Source organism: Corythoichthys intestinalis, chromosome 15 (assembly GCF_030265065.1).
Source record: "Corythoichthys intestinalis isolate RoL2023-P3 chromosome 15, ASM3026506v1, whole genome shotgun sequence".
NCBI classification, from domain to species: Eukaryota; Metazoa; Chordata; class Actinopteri; order Syngnathiformes; family Syngnathidae; genus Corythoichthys; species Corythoichthys intestinalis.
The window spans coordinates 7942092-7948105 of record NC_080409.1 but is presented as its reverse complement, the minus strand read 5'-3'; positions in this window follow the sequence as shown (position 1 = coordinate 7948105).

The following is a 6014-nucleotide window of genomic DNA, read 5'->3' as shown; positions in this document are numbered from 1 at the left end:
CTGGCTAACTCCTAGCTCTAATTCAGCAGTTAATGAATCGGCCCAGATACAAAAAAAGCCAAAAATCGGGCTCCGAGGATCGATCAATTCAGGCCAGGTCGGTGCTACGTGACAAGCAAGATTGGAAACGATCGCTTCCCGAATGATGGGGGAGTAAGACTTCAAAGCAGTGTTGTTTTTGGCAGCCGTTTTTAGTCTTTTGGACAAAACACACTTAGTCATATTTTAGTCATTTCTAAATGGGTTAGTTTAGTTTTAATTGACAATTACTCAAAATGTTTTTGTCTGTAAAATTCAAGTTTCAGTCCAAAAAGAAACAATTTCCAACAATTTGGAAAGAACATTGACGAGCACATGTTGTACAAGGACAACGTCAACTCTGTGATGATAATACACACTACATACTGTAATTCACTGAAAATATTATCCCTCCTGGACGCCACCAACTGCATGTAAAAAGTAAGCTACGCTACATGCTAATGCTATGCTAACACCACAAGTTATATTTAGCATGTGTGAACAATCAGCCTTTAAACCCTAAAGACTAAAACAACATTGCATAGGGTCTTTTGCCCAGATAAGAAAACACATTTTACCATGTGTTTCAAAACAAGTGAGATGGAGCAATGATTTGTGACGGTATCGATGGGTGATATGGTGGCAGGTGTCGCAGCGGCGCTGCGTGCGCTTCCTGCCCTTCTGATGCGAGGGCGGCGCCTTCCTTGGCGCGCCGCATCCTGCGGGTGGCGCTGCCCCTGCAGCTGACGCTCATGCTCCTGGTGCCCTTCCTGCTGCCCCTGTCCGAGGCCGACTACTGTGTGCAGTCCAATAACATGGCCCACTCCTTCTACCCCATGCTGAGCTACACCAACGAGCCCTCGCCCGTCTAGAAAACGGGAGGCCGTGCTTGGAAGGAACTGGATGGCCGCACCGACTGCTGGAAAAATGCCGCTTGTGCTTGACTGATTGCTTAGACTGCCCCTGTCCCTTTAAAAAATCGTGTTGGGGGTCATAAGATGAGTGGCAACTTGACAGGTCTTCAGCCCGTAATCATGAAAATGCTTGCAATATCTCAAAGGTTTTAATGACGTCCACTCTATTTGAAATTGGCCGCAAACGAACGGTGATGCTTTGACATCGATAAGTCGCGGTGTACGACATGAAGATATACCTCGTCAAAACGATATAAACTGTCATGAGGATATCATTTGGCCAATATTGTGTTATGTTGGGCAGAAAGTAAATGTTCATGTCTGCCACCCTTATGCACTTATGAGTCACAGTATGGCACATCAGCTATGACCTCTAGAAGTCTCCAAACATGACAGAAATATTAGCAGGCCATGAAATCAAATGTCATTCAAACACATGGTTGTAAAACGAAACTAAAATGTAGCAACAGTCCTGAAACAGTAACTGAAGAAATAACGGTCACAGAACATCAACTTGGAACATTACATTTGACATACAGGTAATCCCCAGGTTATGAACGAGTTCGTTCCTATGCTGGTGACTTCCCTAATTTCTAAAATCCTTTAAGTACCCCTAAGTACCCCCTAAATCTCAAAGTAACTATCAAAAACATTATACGTCATTGTACTGACAGCCAAACGTAGGAGCTTAGTCGTAGCTAGACAGCGAGCTAAGCTCCGAAATGACGATGTCAGACGTCCATGTGGTTTGCAGACTCGATTCAGCTGCTCATGACATCAACATATGCAGAATGTTACTACACTGCTGGCCAAGAGTATTGGCACTCCTGCAATTCTGTCAGATAATGCTCAATTTCTCCCAGAAAATGATTGCGATTACAAATGTTTTGGTCGTAACATCTTCATTTATTTTGCTTGCAATGAAAAAACACAAACGGGAATTAAAAAAAAAAATCATTATCATTTTACACAAAACTCAAAAATGGGCCGGACAAAAGTATTGGAACCCTCAGCCTAATACTTGGTAGCACAACCTGGACACAAAATAACTGCGAACAACCGCTTCCGGTATCCATCGATGAGTTTCTAACAATGCTCTGCTGGAATTTTAGACCATTCTTCTTTGGCCAACTGCTCAAAGTCTCTAAAATTTGAAGGGTGCCTTCTCCAAACTGCCATTTTCAGATCTCTTCACAAGTGTTCTATTGGATTCAGGTCTGGAATCATTGCTGGCCACTTTAGAAGTTTCCAGTGCTTTCTCTCAAACCATTTTCTCCTGCTTTTTGAAGTGTGTTGTGGGTCATTGTCCTGCTGGAAGACCCATGACCTCTGCGGGAGACCCAGCTTTCTCACACCGGGCCCTACATTATGTTGCAAAATTTGTTGGTATTCTTCAAACTTCATAATGCCATACACACGGTAGAGCAGTCCAGTGGCAGAGGCAGCAAAGCAACCCCAAAACATCAGGGAACCTAATCCATGTTTGACTGTGTTCTTTGAAGGCCTCGTTTTTTTCCCTGTAAATGTTGATGCCTTTTTCCAAAAAGCTCTACTTTTGTCTCATCTGACCAGAGAACATTCTTCTAAAACGTTTTTGGCTAACTCTGGGAAGTCTTGGCAAACTCAAGCCTGGCTTTTCTATGTCACTGAGTCAGAAGTGGGGTCTTTCCGGGTATCCTACCATAGTGTCCCTTTTCATTCAGATGCCGATGAATAGTACGGGTTGACACTGTTGTACACTTGGACTGCAGGACAGCTTGAACTTGTTTGGATGTCAGTCGAGGTTCTTTATCCACCATCCGCACAATCTTTCGTTGAAATCTCTTGTCAATTTTTCTTTTCCGTCCACATCTTGGGAGGTTAGCCACAGTGCCATGCACTTACACTTTTTGATTACACTGCGAACGGTAGACACAGGAACATTCAGGTCTTTGGAGATGGAGATGTAGCCTTGAGAGTGCCCATGCTTCCTCACAATTTTGCTTCTCAAGTCCTCAAACATTTCTTTGGTCGTCTTTCTTTTCTCCTTGCTCAATGTGGTACACACAAGGACACGGGGCAGAGGTTGAGTCAACTTCAATCCATTTTAACTGCAAGTACGATTTAGTTATTGCCACCACCTGTTATGTGCCACAGATTAGTGTTGTATCTGTCGCGAACGATTCGTTCTTTTTGAACGAATTGTTTGGGTGAACGAGACCGAACTAATCACCATCTGCACTGATTCGTTCTATGGAGTTGGGGCTTGTTCGCTGTGTGGAAGGGGGTTGAGCAAGCGGCAGCGTCTTCTGACATCGCACATGACCAATCAGACGCCAGCCTCATCGCGGGCAGGGGAGGGAGCGGAAACAGAATCAGGGCGTCTGTCACTCACTTCCACGTGTGGCCAATAAGCAGCCAGCGTGCAGGCAGGCGGGCAAGACTGAGTTTTGTCACTTCCCGTTCAGTGACTCGGTCCTCCAGTTCCTGACCTAGCTTGCTGATAACTTGACTTTCCAGTAATGACTATGCGGTGAACGAGTCAAAAAATGAAAGGAAATTACTTTGTCACATACTTGTTAACGTGGAGCCTATCAAATGCTGCTCAAACAGACAAAAACACCACACAAATCTAGCGAGCATGGTTTAGTCTACTACTTTTCTCAACAGACTCGGGACTGCCTATGACAACATACTATCAAATTTACAGTAATTTAAAACACGGGTAGCTACGAGGCAAGCAAAAGCTGAGCTGCGGTCACGTGACGGCAGTGAAGGGGGCAGAGAACTGTTACTATATGGAGGCTTCATGGCAGCGATATTAACCTAATATGTGCACAGAAAAAAAGAATATGCAGTATGATCACCATAATACTGATTTGCAATGAAATTATATACATGTCAATTTTTTCCGACTGTTTTATTTTTTTTTTCGTGTCAGAGCGTGTCGGGTGTTGGTTGGTTTAACAAATTATGTCAATCCGTCCATTTTGTGCTACTCAAGTGCCCCAAAACAACGCACGCGGACACGGGAGATGTCGCAATATGTCTACATTTTTCTTAACAGACTAATGAGAGTAGAAAGGCGACATCGTAAAGAGCAAACAATTATTTCTCGTCAGCATTTGACGATCTGAGATGAGGGGACGACAGGGGAGCTGACCGGATTATTTTATTTATTAATACCAGTGCAAAAATTCAATACGATCATCTTAATACTGATCTGCAATTAAACTGTCAAATATCAAATGTAGTATTGTTTTTATTTCAGAGCAGCACATTTGACAACAAGCTATTTACACTTTAGTTTTAACATTAGTGACCAAAAATAATAGTGATGAGCATAAAAACAAAAATACAACAGAGCGAGAGGTAAATATGATGTGTTGGTCGTTCCATATTTAGAAATTAAACTTTCGATTTATTTTTATTTTCGTGACAGCAAGCATGCTGCGTTGGCTGGTAGCAGCAGCATTGTATATGTGATCAAGATAATGCTAAAGAAAGTCCGTGCGCCCTCGACCCCAAACCCCCCTCACAAAATGAAAATGTTTAACCGTGTCCTAAATCGAAATGCAAGCACGAGCCATGACTTTGAGCCCATACAAATACGACAGGCGACGCGGAAGTTCTCCCACGCTTTTGCAGCAGCGGGAGGGAGACGAGGCTGTCTGTGAAAGCAGAATGATATCGCCTGTCACTCATTTCTGAAACTACGATGAGCGGTCAATGAGGAGCCTGTGTGCAAGAGAGGGAGGGACCAAGCAATGTCACTTCCCGTTCAGTTATACTGCGAAACGGTCTTTGGTGATTCGTTCGGCAACGTCACTTCCCGTTCACTAACCGAACGATTCATTTGGGCGGGGAGGGAAATAAGGGGGGCGAACGATTCGTTGAACGATTTGTTTGAACGAATCTTTTTACTGAACGAACCGAAATGGATTCGTTTTCTCAAGTGAACGACAGATCCCGTCACTACCACAGATAAGTAACAGGTGCTGTTAATTACACATATTAGAGAAGCATCACATGATTTTTCAAAGGGTGCCAATACTTTTGTCTGGCCCATTTTTGGAGTTTTGTGTAAAATGACAATGGTCTTTTGTGTTTTTTTTGGAAGCAAAATCAACGAAGATATTACTACCAAAGCATTTGAAATTGCAATCATGAGAAATCGAGCATTATCTGGCAGAATTGCAGGGGTGCCAATTCTTTTGGCCAGCACTGTTCGTCGTAATAATATGCTTCAATTTATTGCCCAATGGTGGTCCTCTCGTCATGGATTGGATGGAGATGAACGTTACAGATCGCACCTCACGCTTGAAGTCTCTGCTCAGCCAACAGTGGGATGGCCCCTCCCGAATCAATGCCGAGTGAACAGGAGTATATTAAAAATGCGTAGGGGAAAATGAAACCACGAAAGTGAACTACATTCTATACTAGCATTCGTCTCGTTATGTTTTAGTCCCCCGTTTTAGTCATCGTCACGTCATGGGAAAAAAAAAGTTGACAAAATATGTTATCGTTGACGAAAACAGTGCTTGAAAGTTAGTATCCGGGCATCTCTGGATGTGATTGGGCGCGCTCGGGTGTGGGGTCTCTGTGCCGGGATTGGCGATGGGGTAGCATAGGGTTGGTTGCCAACAGGCTTACACTCACAGGGGATTCACACGATTACTGGGTTCTAGGGTAGATCACAGAGCAAATTTGTATACACTCCACCCCTCCCAATCACTTTTCTGATAGACCCCCCCCCCCTTTCTCTGGTCAACAGGCCCCCCACATGGTGTCAACCGGAAATTCATCTAGCTGACTCTAGCAACAACAAATTCATAGTAAGTGTAGGCAATCAATGTATTTCTTGTTGTTGTTTGCGTTTTCTTTTCTTGTGTTTTTCTTTTCTTCTGTTCCCCCACAACCCCTTCCTGTTCGCTGCTTTGTCTTAATAAACGAGGTATGTTGAATGATCACAATGGGAGTATGTCATACTCCAATGTGAAACATTAAACCTGTTCAGACCAACCAGGCACTTAGACTTCCATTCTCTGTGTCAAACAGCTGAACAGGACAGGTTTTTAAAACAAAAAAAGTTAGTATCCGCAA